We start from the raw sequence: 13,417 nt of genomic DNA on the forward strand, positions 1-13,417 counted from the left end.
GAAACTGAGACCGGGAGGATCAAAGTTCAAAGCTGGCCTGGGCAGAAAAGTCTGCACCATATCTAAATATCAAGCAAGATGTCAGTCTGGAGGCATGGCCCAAATGGCAGACTGCCAGCCAGGAGGAAAAAAAGCAAGAGCTCAAAGTCCTGAGTTCAGGCCACAATACCAACACACACACACACAAACACACACACACACACACACACACACTTAAAAATAGAAAATAAAATGCAAAAGAGAGGAGATAAGCAAGGATATGAAGAAATGAATGAAGAGTCAAAGATCACATTTGGCAGCATTTAATGAACTAAAACTATGTTTAACCTCTGAGTAGAGCACGGTGGCTCACACTTGTAACCCTAGCTACTCAGGAGGCTAAGATCTGAGGATCACAGTTCCAAGCCCGCCTGGGCAGGAAAGTCTATAGACTCTTATCTACAAAAAAAAAAAAAAAACAACACTCAGAAAAAGCCAGAAGTGGTGCTGTGGCTCAAGTGGTAGAGCACTAGCATTGAGCTCAAAGAGCATCAGGGATAGTTCCTGTAAAGTTTGCCAGAAAGGAAACCTACCATGTGATTCGGGCAGAAAGGAGTTTATTGGGGGAAAGCAAACTGCCAGCCCACACATGATGGAGATGTGGGGAGACAGAAGGGAAGGAAGAAGGGGAAAAGAGAGAAAAGAGAAAGAGAGAGTAAGAAAGAAAAGAGAGTAGGGACTGTGCTGAGCCGGATTATATAAGAAAAGGTGGGAGATATGGCCAGGTGGATTGGATGTGACCTCAGAGAAGGGGGAGGTAACTGCCTCCAGGTGTGCCAGTTACCTAGGTAATGCAGATACCAGGTACGACTTAAACAGGTGGGGGGCATTTGCATGGAGCCCTCCCAGGGGTGGACCTTATAGTTCCCAGGCCCTGAGCAAAAAAAAAGAAAAAACCTATGCGATCACCAAACTACAGAATATAATGCACCTGTTAAAAAAGAAGCAGCAGACTCTGGTAAGTGCTGATCATGATGAAAGGCTTCCAAAGAGTTCGGCACATTTTAAGAGCTTGACAACAATTAACTCATTTCACAAAACAAAAATCCTAAAATGTGAATCTGCATATATTTAAGTGGATGCTTGCTTATACCACATTGAGAAGTAAAAACAGACAAATTGCAAAATGCTATATAGTACACCAAAATATGTATTACTTAAGAAGAAAAAAAGGGAAAACCCCTCTGCAAATGTGGTTTTAACTGTTCTCAACAGGAAGAAAGGGACTTCCCCCTCCTTAACCTCCTTCATATACTACATATATGTGCACACTCATGGGTTTTTTTAGTATGTAGTATTTTATTATTTAAAACACAGATAGGTGACTCATGCCTATCATCCTAGCTACTCAGAAGGCTGAGATCTAAGGATCCCAGTTCCAAACCAGCCCACGCAGAAAAGTCTGTGAGACTCTTTTCTTCAATTAACCACAGAAAAAACAAACTGGAAATGGAGCTGTGTCTCAAGTGGTAGAGCATTAGCCTTGAGCAAAAAGGCTCAGGGATAGTGCCCAGGCACTAAGTTCAAGTACCAAGATCAGCACAATATATACTTATACATATGTGTGTGTCTGTGTATCTATATTTCCATAAACACACCTATATAAGTATACATATGTATACATATACATACAATCTTTCAAACACTCAAAAGCATGCATTATATAAAGATACATTAAGCAAAAACACATTATACAAAAACACATTAAGCAAATTTAAAGGTAGACCATTTTTTTCTTTTTCCATTTTTAAGCATTCTGTTCCTTTTGCTATTTATGTTTATTATTTTTGTTTGACAAAACCAGACTTTACTCCTCCTGTAACATCCACTTTAATAGCATTCAGTGCTATGTCCTATGTGAAAATAGCTTTATGGACTTCAAAAATCTCACACTTGCTCCACCTATGGGCAGGCGCCATGACAGCCTCTGGAAAATCAACTTGCCCTAACTGAGCCTCAGTCTTCTTGCTTTGTAGAGACAGTGCCACCAATGGCAAAAGACTTTGTAAGGGCTAAATAAAATAGCACCTATGAAACAGTAGCACAGGAAACAATAGCTCCATAAATAAATAAGGTCTCCCATTAATATCACCTTCCTTCATAGGAAACATTTAATTTTGCCAACTTGATATAATTGCTCTCTTCTTAGAGACTCCATAAGTTTTTGGTATTTGTTAATAAAAAAAAATAATCACATTTTCCTGCCACATTTGTTTAGTGGCAAATTTCTAAAGGACATTAGTACCATATTCATAAATCTTTCACTCTGATTAGCAGATAACCTTGAGCACAGTACATCTGTCCTACTTTATGAATTGAATTTTCCTCTGTGTGTGTGTGTGTGTGTGAGAGAGAGAGAGAGAGAGAGAGAGTGTGTGTGTGTGTGTGTGTGTGTTCTGGGATTTGAACGCAAGGACTCAACCTCTTTCTTGCTTGGCTTTTTTGCTCAAGGCTAGCACTCTGCCACTTGAGCCACAGTGCCACTTTCAGCTTTTTCTATATATGTGGTGCTGAGGAATGAAACCCAGGGCTTCATGTACACGAGACAAGCACTTTTACCACTAGGCCGTCTTCCCAGCCCCTCCAGAAGAACTTTTCTGCCTGAGCTGGCTTCAAACCTCCATCCTCCGTGTCTCAGCTTCCTGAGTAGCTAAGGTCATAGACATAAGCCACATTCTTCTGGCTAAACTCCAGCTGTTTACCAGTAAGCCAAAAGACCAAAAATTGCAGCATGCCACACCTGTACTCTCCAAATACAATTGAAAAAAAAAAAAAAAACTATTCCATTCAGAGGAAAGAGAAAATAATAATGAAAACATTTAAAGTTTGACTTCCTTAAGAACTATTCCCGGTAACACATTGACAAGGTTAAAAAAAAAATCTCTTTGACCCTGGGCAACTGGCAACTTGCAAATCAATAATCAATCAATCCATAAACAGTACGCAATTACTATTCATATGGCTAAGTCTGACAGGTTGAAATATAAAAAAGGAGTTCCTAGAGTTTAAATTTTGTATTTTCTTTTTAACTAATTCACAGGGCTCACAGTGCAGTGCTCGCCTGTTAGAGCGCCTGGGACTCAATCAGGACGAAATCAGAGTATCCCTCAGGCCTGGCCTGCCCGCCCGGCCGGTGTCGGCGCCCGAGTCCCCTCCGCCCTCCCGTTGGCTACAGTGTTTCAAGGGTTCGCTAGTCCTCCGACGACCGGGAAAGTACAGAGACTCACCTCGAGGAGGGAAGGGCGGCCCGCCAACTTCCGGTTCTGTGAGCTACAACTCCTCTCCATTTCAGAGCTGGGCGGGGCCGGCTCCTCGGGAACTTCGGGGAGCCCAGCCCTGCCCCGCCCCGCTGCAGAACTTGATTTTCAAGAGTCGCTACCCTCACAGGATGACAGACGGGCAGGCAGGCAGGCAGACAGACAGACAGACGATACAGTTTATTTTACTATTAATTGTTTCGCTGAGAGAGTCTGTTTAGCCTTAGCAGCCGAATATTGGCAAAGACATCCCTGATACTCATGATTCTAAGCAAAGAAGTATGCAGGCACCTTACTTGTGTCTAGGAGTGATAGTCAGATCAGCAAATTCACTGGGGGACCCGAAACTGGAATTTCATTTTGCAACCTCAGTATCATCTTATAGACTATTTAGGACATATACTTTAAAAAAAAGAAAAGAAAGAACGGAGGAAGGGAAGGGAAGGGAAGGGAAGGGAAGGGAAGGGAAGGTTGACTTATTGCTCATATTGCTCATATTGACTTATTGCTCAGAAATTCAAATTTACAGTGGGAATTTGAAGGAATAGCCCTGTATCTTTACCTAGCAACACTCTTGACAAATTCAGTCAACTGAAATAAATAAATAAATAAATAAATAAATAGATCAGTTTGTATATGTAATACAATGCAAACCATCTCTTTCAATATTGCAAAATACAATCTGAAATGTATGTTCCATCTTCTTAGGCAAAAGGGAAGTTTCAGGCTAGGTAAGATAAAGTATCTGAAAATATTAAAGTCTCCACTTCCCAACCACAACTAACATGTACAGACTGGAAAAACAGAACATGACACTTGTTGACTTGAATACTGATGAGCCAACACTAGTAAATCTTTCCATGTCAAATGGAAATGAGTGGGAAAAGAACACCCACATTCACATTGCTTTCATCTCAGAACCAGTTACAATTAACAAGAGCCTCTCTCTACAAGATTTTGTTTTACTTTATTTTGTGAACTTAGGGCCTGGGCACTGTCCCTGAGCTTTTTTACTCAAGGATGGTGCTTTACCACTTGAGCCATAGCTCCACTTCTGGCTTTTTGCTGGTTAGAAAAGAGTCTTGCCTATTTTTCTTACCAGGGCTTGGTTTGAACCATGATCCTTAGATCACGACCTCCTGAGTCACTATGTCTAGAAGATTTTAAAGACATTTTCCATCTAAAAACTGCTAGGAACATGAATATTTTTAAACTAAGTCATCTGGTCTTTAGTCCTCCAAAACTTGGGGTAGGGAGGCTGTTGTTATCATTAGATCCTGTCTGGGAATAATCCCTTTATTCACTTTGCATACCAAAAGTTTGATTTTTTAAAAAGAAACTACAAAACAAATTATACTTAGAATACAGCCGGCATCCATGACTTACACCTGTAACCTTCACTAGTCTGGAGACTGAGATCTGAAAATCACCCTTCAAAGCTAGCTGGGGAAGAAAAGTCCGTGAGATTCTTATTTCATTAGCTAGAAAGAAAAAAAAAAGCTAGAAGTGAAGGTGTGGCTCAAGTACCAGCCTTGAGTAGACAAAGCTAAACAAGAGTGACAGGCCTTGAGTTCAATTCCTAGTGCTCACACACACACACACACACACACACACACAAAACACTGAATTCAAAGCCCCACTATCAGCACACACATGCACACACACACACACACACACACACACACACACAGAATATATTACTATAGTCTTACATACTTACATACTCTTGGGAAAATTGCAAAAAGTAGTGAAGAAAATTAAAAGGAGAGTCTAGTTTTCTAGGAAGCCAGGCTCCCCACATCTAACATCCTTCTTATCACTTCCCCACACAAGTTCACTTCTGCTCAGCCCCATTCCTTTAGCTCCTCCCACTTGCCTCCAAAAAAACCAGAGTTATTAAAATGATGAGTGAAGCTCCATCTCTAGAAGGCCAAAGCCACTCAGCCAGATCCCATTTACAAGCCCTGAAATCAGCCAGCTCAGACTTGCTGCTTTCACAAATTGCCTTGTGCAACTTGGACAATTTTGCAAACCCTAAAGGAAGATTTGTTTACTAGGTGATAGCTGTCATTTTTTGTGTGTCAAACATTGAAACACAAATACTTAACAGGCACTCATAAATGTATGGACCTGTAGGGCAATAGTAAATTCCTTACATTTCATAGAATATTTTACTATCAATTTTATGATTTTTTGCAAAAAAAATTAACAGTCAAAAAGAGGACAACTGGGAACTTGTGGCTTACATCTGTAATTCTAGCTACTCAGAAGGCTGAGATCTGAGGATCTAGTTTTCAAGCCAGTGGGGGCAAAAAGCTGTGGGGTTCTAGTCTCCAATTAATCAAAGATTCAGAAGTGAAGCTGTGGCTTGAGTGATATAGTATCAGCCTTGAACTTAAAAGCTAAGAAACAGTCTCCACACCCTGAGTTCAAGCCCTAATATCTACACACACACATACACACACACACACACACACACACACACACACTATTGACAAAGGACAAAATTATAGCAACCTCATTTAAAAATCTTTCCTGGATTTATTCTCAATTCTAGAATCAGGAAAACTTCATTCCATAAAATAGAGGAAGTATTCCAATGGGCCCAATGTGTGATGTTGATTGTGAGAACAGACACAGGGATGCAAAAGAGCAGAAAGTAAAACAAAAAGCAGATTGGTCATTTCCAAGTCATTTTGCTTCTAGGTGTGGAAAGGAAAAGAAAATAGCAGAAAAAAAGATTGATTGGTTACCTACTAATTACCCCCAGATTACATTTTTATAACATGTAAGGGTTAAAATCAAGAGAGTTTAAATATTCTACTGATTGAAACTGGCTTGATGAAGACAATTTGGCTGCTATACTGAAGAACATCAGCAAAACCCTCCTCCACCAGTGGCCACCACCCAGGCGAGGGTCTTGGACCATGCCCTTTCTCAGGCCACACCCACTTTTCTCTCACCAACAGCACCACCACCACCCAGGAGAAGATCCATCCAGCCTGTTTCAAACATACCTATGTTGATCTGACTGATTGCCTAGAGGGAGGACTGAAAGAGGGGAGGACAGTGACCTCTACTTTCTCTTAACTCTTTACTAAATAGACTCTAAACTGTGCTTGCTGTTCCTGGCATTTATTTCTCTATTGTCAGAGAACAAGAACCTGATGATCCTGTCTCTCCTGCACCTATACTTTTAATCCTGATTGTTCTCAAGCTCAGACAAGAAGGCTTAGTTCAGTTGTGATGCAGCACTTTTGTATTGTGACTCCATCTTGGTTTTTAGCTTGTTCTGTACCGACCAGTGCTTAGTCTATGGCCTCTTGTAGTTTTTTATTGTTGTTGTTTTGTATGTGTGGTTTTGGCAGTAGCAGGGTTTGTAAAGTCTCATGATTCCCATTTAATGGTACCATTGTTTAACATTTTGCGTTAATCTTAATGGAAGATCTGCTCAGGTCTGTCCACATTCAGCCTGTTGCCATCTCAAATAAGAGCAGGCAGCCACTGGAAATTGTGTACAGGGTAGTGATGGGAAATGAGAATGAACAAGGCAAAGAGAGTATAACAAGAAGAGTAATTACCATCTATTAAGCTGGTCATTTGACCAAGGCACATATATTATCTAAGTTGCCCTATGACTCCACATAAAAGGTATGGTTTGGGACATTCTACAGAATGCTAAGGGTCTGGAGGTCTAGGGAAATTAGCCAACATCAGGCAGAGCAATGGCAGACAGGATTCTAATCCAGGACTCCACTAAAAATCCACTGCCAAATCACAAGGAAGTCTCACAATCACATGGGACATTCATAAGTTAAACCCAGCATTTCATGGAAGATTGCATTCAAATAGCATGTTTCCAAATGATTGTAAGGCAGGATAGATCTGTGAGATGACAGGAAATTCTATTATTTTCAACAAATATCAAAAGGGCCAGAAGATGCTTAAAGACCATCTTGAGCCCCTTTGCCTGTATTCTAGACTCTCCTGCTTTTGATGAAGTCTTTCTCAGCCCTTCCACATTCCCCATCTCTTTAATTGTCATATTGAGATAGGTGAATGAGTCTGATCTTTTGGAACTGCCAGAGCAGGTGCTTTTTGCCCTAAAATCTCTGGTTACATGCTCAATCTTTAATTACATTCATTTTATCCCAAGAGCCAAATTTGTTCTCCATCTCCATTGCCATCATTCTGGTTTATATCACCATTACATCTCAAATGCACTATAGCAATTATCCACTAAACTCTTCCAGTTTCTCACCAGCATACCCATCCAATGCACTATCATGCTAATCTCAAAAAAAAAAAATCCTTACTTTCCTACTACATATAACTGAATGGAAAGAATGCTCATTTCTCATAGACGTATAGTCAAATGAAATAATTTCCACAAGTACTTAATAAATGGTAGATTTAATGCTTTTTTTTTTAATTTTGTGAGTGCATTTGTAAATGAAATGTCTCTTCTTCCTCATTCTAGGAGTACCCTGTTCACTGAACCTAACTAATCTCATTTATTCTCTCCCTGGTTTTTGCCTCTTTAAGCATCTCTCTATTTCTCTCTCTCTCTCTCTCTTTTGCTGTTATTGTATTAGATTTCTGAAAGTGAAGGACATGACATATTGATAATCATTTTGAGACTGTAACCCTAGCTACTCAGGAGGCTGAGATCTGAGGATCACAGTTGGAAGCAAGCCCAGGCAGGAAAGTCCATGAGGCCCCTATCTCCAGAAAACCAGAAAACCAGAAGTGGTGCTGTGGCTCAAAGTGGTAGAGCACTAGCCTTGAGCACAAATGTTTAGGGACAGCACACAGGCCCTGAGTTCAAGCCCCACAACTGAAAATACAAACACACACAGAGTGAGATATATAGATATAGATATAGATATAGATATAGATATTCAACTTGGACCCAGACAGCAAGCACTTTCTTATCACAGGCCCTGCCCAACCAATCCTGAGATAATGATCAACCAGAGCACAGTCTGACCTCTACTGATTATTTATACTTGTTAACCTCCCTATGGAGCCTGGAGTCTTTTCTCTGTATCCCAAAGATAGACTTGGTGTCACTGAACCCCTTTACTGATTCTTCCTGGTATGGCCAAAGTCAATGAAATCCCCAATCGGCAATTTGAGATTCGTGGCTGAGGCTTGGCATTTCAGACTCAGAGAACAACTTTTGTCTCATAACTCCATGTTCACTAAGTCTGAGTTTGACAAGTTTTCTGACAACACGAAGTCAGTTCTCCACAGCAGATTAGTGGTAATGCGTGTGTGTGAACTGAGGGCCTCTCACTCACACTTGACTTTTTCCTTCAAGGCCAGTATTCCCTACCACTGGGGCCACAGCTTCACTTCTGATTCATTGGAGATAAGAGTTTCAGGGACTTTCCTGTCCAGGCTGGCATCAAACCTCCATCCTTAGATTCCAAGTAGCTAGGATTACAGGCATAAAACATCAGCACTGGACACACATAGAGAGAGAGAGTTGTGGTTTTTTCTTTAACCCATTGGTTTACAGTCATCTCATGTTTTCCTATGAACCCTAGCCTAATCTTTAAATCACTCAATAGCACATGACTTCCTTATGACAGTAAATCCTGAATATCACATGCCATTTTACCCTAGGCCTAGAAGCCTGTTCTTTCAAAGATGTAATTAAAGTTACACTTAATATCTAGTTTAATATTATTTACCATTTATTAAGAATGAATCTCTTCAAAATATGTTTTCTACTGTAATGAGATTTTTTAAATTATAAAGTCACTTGGGGATGACCTAAATTTATAAAATTACACTCTAACATAAATAGATAGCCCTATGTGCTACAAGAAATTACCTTCTATTCATTCTGTTTTCAAAATGTATTATCAGGTTGGGAATATGGCCTAGTGGCAAGAGTGATTGCCTCCTACACATGAAGCCCTGGGTTTGATTCCCCAGCACCACATATATAGAAAATGGCCAGAAGTGGCACTGTGGCTCAAGTGGCAGAGGGCTAGCCTTGAGCAAAAAGAAGCCAGGGACAGTGCTCAGGCCCTGAGTCCAAGGCCCAGGACTGGCAAAAAAAAAAAAAATCATTAGCATAAATTAATTGTATAAAGGGGAAAACGGGTTTTATTGTGATATATGTATATATACATATGGTGTACTTTAATCAAGTTCATGCCTCCCTCCATTACTCTTTCTTTTCCCTCCTCCCTTCTCTACTACTTCTATTAATCTTTTTCCAGTGAGATAGTTCTTAGTTGGGATGGGCTGTCACATGACTTGCAAAATATATAAACATCAGGGGAATGGGTACGAGCAGGAGGTGGGAAGGTATGACAGAGAGAGGGAATGAGGGTGAAAATGGTCAAAACATTTTATATGCATATTTGCAACTAGAATAATGAGAACTAGAGGTATGGTCAAGTAGTAGATGGCCAAGCATAGCAAAAATAGAACAATGAAAACTGCTGAATTTTTTTTGGTAGGTCTCTAGACTTGAACTCGGGGCCTGGGTGCTATTCCTGAGTCTTTTTGCTCAAGGCTGGGGCTCTACTCGTTTGAGCCACAGCTCCATTTCTGGTTTGGGAGTGGTTAATTGGAGATAAGAATCTCACAGATTTTTCCTGCCTGGGCTGGCTTTGAACTGCTGTTCTTAGATCTCAGCTTCCTGAATAGCTAGGATTACAGGTGTGAGCCACCAGCACGGGGATGAACTTTTTTATATTAGCTATCATGCTTGTGGTCATTTGTTATGGCATTCCCCCTTCTAACTTCTTCTTGTCTATCAAGCAGTGGTACCCATTCTCATCAACACAAGATCAAAACTAGAGACATGTGTACCGTGTGTGTGTGCGTGTGTGTGTGTGTGTGTGTGTGTGTGTGTGTGTGTGTGTGTGTGTGTGCTGGGCTTGAACTCAAGGCTTTTCGCTCTCACTTAGCTTTCTCACTCACTTCTGGCACTCGCACCTGGATTTGCTAGGAATGTTAAATATAATACATTACCTTAATTATGCTGTAGAAAGATAGAAAGCCCCTTGTTTTGTTTTTAACTCCTCTTCAAGTTCATTTTGAGTTTCAGTTCATTTGATGGTGCCAGTCAGTACTGGAGCTTGAGTTCATTGCCTCAAGTACTCTCACTTAGCTTTTTGAATCATGGGTGTCACTTTAACAAATCCACTTCTGGCTTTTTTCTGGTTAAAGATAAGAACCTTACAGATTTTCCTGCCAAGGCTGGATTAGAACCTCGATCATCAAATTTCAACCTCCTAAATAGCTAGGATTTAGAGGCATGAGCCACCTGTGCCCAGATAGGCCACATTTATTGACAATAATGAAAGCATGGTAGGCCTTTATTTTTAAATCCTCTTTAATGATGTAATTTTCTTTTGTATTATTTTAATTTAGTGCAAGACAGTACTAAAGCTTTGTAGTTAAATACCAGAGAGATGGTGTTGCTGATCAAAAGAGAATTTCAAAAGATTGACTCAGCTTCACCAAATGGATAATAAAATCCTTGCTGATTACCTGTAGTTGAGACATAAAGACAAAAAGTCAAACATCTTTGTGATTACAATCAGTGGTTTCTACTATTTTCTATCAACTAAGATTATCTTATATCAAAATCTCAAACATACTTATATCTCAACTAAAGAAAAAACATGAAAAAGAAAAATGTGAAGAAAGGCGACCAGAGAAAGTGTGAATTCTAAGATTCCCATCTAGGAAGAGCTCTGCATGAACTGACAGTTAACTTGCTAGGAAATGAATCAGGTGTTCTGCTATTCTTGAGGTGACATGAGTGTGCCTCCACAATGCCTAGAAATAAAACTGTTTTCTTTTTAACAATGATCGATTCCTGCAATGACAAGACAGAATGAGCATGGGGCTACCAACCTGTCATCCTATAGGTTAAACCCATTCAAGTCTACTTGTGGCTTTGGCAGCAAAGCCAAGTATTTTCTTTCCTTCTTAGCTTGTAATTTGTAAAATAACACTCCCTTGTATATCCAAGCTAGATTGCACCCACTGGCTTTCATGTGCTTCTAGCTTCAGGCTTAGAGATGCTATTTAAGGGTTGGGGATATAGCATTTGCCTAGTGGGCACAATACTCAGAGTTCAGTCTGTAGCAGAGATAGAAAAGAAGGGACAGAAAGAAAGGGGGGTATGGAGGGAGGGAAGGAGGGAGGGAAAAAAGAAAGAAGAAAGAGAGGGGGAAGGAAGAAAGGGAGGGAGGGAGATGCTGTATGACTCTGCTCTGCTTCTTCTCATACAAAAGAGATTAGTCAGTTACCTATATTTTCTTTTTCTCTTGATTTTTTGCTCATATTTTCCCACCTCCCTTACATTTTTGGCACCACAGTTAAACTCTTTTTTTCCTTTTCCCCCTCTTTCTTGATCAAATCCTATAGTATCCTCCAAGAACCAAAAAAAAATTAAATGGTTCTTAAGTCAGATATAGTAAAACTTACTGGAAAAAAAAGTATGAAAACATGGCCCAGCAGGGGTAAGTATAGAGATTATTGTATACATGTGTAGAGCTCTTACCCTGTCTACCCTAACTACTCCCACACCACACACACATTCACAGACTCACACCAGAAAAAAAATATATATATATTGCTAAGAGGGATAAGGTCCTTCAACTACTCACCTCTATCCTGCACAGTTATTTGTATTTACGTCAAGTTTCAAAGTAAAGAGTTTGAGGCCATCCTTTGCATCTCTCTTCTTGCCATAGTCCCTTTGCTGCTCCCTCTAGTTCTTTCCATTCATGGGCAACTTAAGCATCAATCAAACTAGATTTCCTGAAATTCCTCAAATGTCCAGGGTCTACCATGCCATGAGCTCCTTTGTTAACTTCAACGCCTTCTCTACCTCAAACCCCCACAAGGAGTGCTGCTGGATACAACTCAAAAGGTCAGTTCCTTAAGAAATGCCCCAAGATACTCATTGGACACAGTGTTGAAAACCAGCTCTACAACTTGTGGGTGGGACGGGAGGAAAAATTGGGAGAGCAGGAGGGAAAGAGTGGCCTTGTCCAAAAAGAAATGTACTCTTGACCGACTTATGTAACTGTAACCCCCCTGTACCTCACCTTTATCATAACAACTTTTTTTAAAAAATGGCTCAAGGAACTCACAGTACAAACTGCCCTTCCTCCATTTGTTTCCCACCATATCCTCTACTCCCTCTGTCCTGTTATCCATGATACTTTCCCATACTCACTGTTTTCTATATCTGCATCCTCCCTCTAGTCCCTAAAATATAAAGGTTTTTATATTGCCTTCGTTTATATTGACAGCAGTGCCCAGCACACAGTAGGCCAGGAAATAACCATTTACTACATGAATGAATGAATAATAAGTCAAAATATTCTTGACAAAAACAACGTGTATATGATTTTTAATGGGACAGAAGAATCATACTTGGCCTCTATGAACTTCAGATTTCCCACCACTGCCTATCCCAAACCCAAATTTGGAAGTGTGCTGAAGAGCAATCAATGAGGGACAAATGGAAGTATGTGGAGGAAGCTCCATGTAAAGTGACACAGGAGGACAGGCATATCAAAGTCCAGGTAAGATGAGGAAGTGAGCCAAGGCTGGGAAATGGGCCAGAGAGAACACAGATATGAAATCCAGAGTTCAAGCTGTTCCCTTGAAGCAATATTTAAATCATGGGGAGAGAGATCGCCAATCAACAAGTTCCACAAATAGGGAACAGCCAATCAAAAGTAGCCTAACTAAAGACATAAGCCCCATTCTGTACATTGCTATACCTTTGCTGGCTAGCTGCCCACTATGTCTCTTTCGTACTAGCACACTAATAAACCTTTAAGTCTTCTACTCTCCTGTCTTAGTAAATTCTTGTGTGTGCGTGTGTGCTGGTCCTGGAGCTTGAACTCAGGGCTTGGGTTCTGTCCTTAAGCTTTTTTGCTTAAAGCAAATGCCCTATTATTTAAGTTACAACTCCACTTTCAGTTCTTAGGTGGTTCATTGGAGAGAAAAGTCTCATGGACTTTTTGGGCCCAGGCTGGCTTTGAACCTTGAGCCTCAAATCTCAGCCTCCTAAGTAGCTAGAATTATAGGCATGAGCCACCAGTACCTGGCAATAGATTCTTTTACTA

At 40.4% G+C, this 13,417-nt stretch overlaps 1 protein-coding gene across 1 annotated transcript in view; it reads right to left on the bottom strand.

Annotated features, from left to right (window-relative positions):
• The window catches only part of Frrs1 (ferric chelate reductase 1), a 42,442-nt gene extending 39,128 nt beyond the window's left edge, over nucleotides 1-3,314 (bottom strand). Inside the window, exon 1 of the mRNA XM_048352026.1 lies at nucleotides 3,267-3,314. The gene's annotated coding sequence lies outside the window, so the exon portion shown is untranslated. The remainder of the gene's footprint in view (nucleotides 1-3,266) is intronic.
• Between the last annotated feature and the right edge of the window lie 10,103 nt (nucleotides 3,315-13,417).

This window comes from Perognathus longimembris, chromosome 7 (genome assembly GCF_023159225.1).
Source record: "Perognathus longimembris pacificus isolate PPM17 chromosome 7, ASM2315922v1, whole genome shotgun sequence".
Lineage (NCBI taxonomy): Eukaryota > Metazoa > Chordata > Mammalia > Rodentia > Heteromyidae > Perognathus > Perognathus longimembris.